This window comes from Anoplopoma fimbria, unplaced genomic scaffold (genome assembly GCF_027596085.1).
Source record: "Anoplopoma fimbria isolate UVic2021 breed Golden Eagle Sablefish unplaced genomic scaffold, Afim_UVic_2022 Un_contig_4812_pilon_pilon, whole genome shotgun sequence".
Classification (NCBI taxonomy): domain Eukaryota; kingdom Metazoa; phylum Chordata; class Actinopteri; order Perciformes; family Anoplopomatidae; genus Anoplopoma; species Anoplopoma fimbria.
The window spans coordinates 1-1,127 of NW_026548571.1; the positions used below are offsets into that span (position 1 = coordinate 1).

Genomic DNA, 1,127 nt, shown 5'->3' on the forward strand with positions numbered 1-1,127 from the left:
AGGACTTTTAAAGATACTATATCCCCATAGCTTTGCTCTTTCGTCTATACAGGGAGCGCTTTGCAGATTTGCCAGACACACTCACAGCTTTTAAATGTCAAATCAGAATGTACAAAGTGGCTATAAGGATCACAAATGTAGTGCAGTAAAAAAGATTAATATTTACTGTTGAAATGTAGAATACGTTAGCATAAAATTGAAAAGAAAATGATCGATGAGCTTAGGAATGATGAAAGCCATCATTTAACTGGATTTGTGTCATTTCTATACCGGCAAGTCATGATCGAGCTATTTCCTTCCCACCCTGTCGGTGTTCACTGAAAAAGCAGCAGCGCCCTCTGCTTTTTGTAAAGAGGAGTGAAAAAAGCTTACAGCACCTGGTATTCCCAGGCCGTCTCCCATCCAAGTACTGACCAGGCCCGACCCTGCTTAGCTTCCGAGATCAGACGAGATCGGGCATGTTCAGGGTGGTATGGCCGTAAGCAAATATTGCGCCTACCAAAGGGCCTTTTAAAGATACTATATCACCACGCTTTGCTCTTTCGTCTATACAGGGAGCGCCTGTAGATTGCCAGACACAACCACAGCTTTTAAATGTCAAATCAGAATGTACATTACATTACATTACATTACAATCATTTAGCAGACGCTTTTATCCAAAGCGACTTACAGGAAGTGTATTCAACATAGGTATTCAAGAGAACTACTAGTCACCAGAAGTCATAAGTGCATCTCCTTTCTTAAACAAGCATCTTAAAGCATAAGCCAGAGCAAAAGTATAGTGCAGAGGCAAGTTACTACGAAAACAATAATTGCAACAGACTAATCCGAATATAGTAAGTGCTACAAACTACTACGAATAGGATAAGTGCAGTAAACAAATACAAATTCAATAAGTGCAGCGAACTGATACAAATACAGTAAGTGCAACAACTAATACGAGTGCAATAAGTGCTACGAGGAAGGCTCAGGGTAGTACTTCTTGAAGAGGTGAGTTTTCTGCCTGCGCCTAAAGATGGGCAGCGACTCTGCTGTCCTGACGTCGGTGGGGAGTTCATTCCACCACTGAGGGGCAGGACAGAAAAAAGCTGTGACCGGGTGGATCGGCCGGAGGGACCTCTGAGCGA

General features: G+C 42.6%; 1 non-coding gene across 1 annotated transcript; it reads right to left on the reverse strand.

Annotated features, from left to right (window-relative positions):
- Nucleotides 1-365: 365 nt before the first annotated feature.
- On the reverse strand, nt 366-484 carry LOC129114535 (5S ribosomal RNA). Its single transcript, XR_008532534.1, has one exon. It is a non-coding gene; the product is annotated as a 5S ribosomal RNA (ribosomal RNA).
- Nucleotides 485-1,127: the final 643 nt, after the last annotated feature.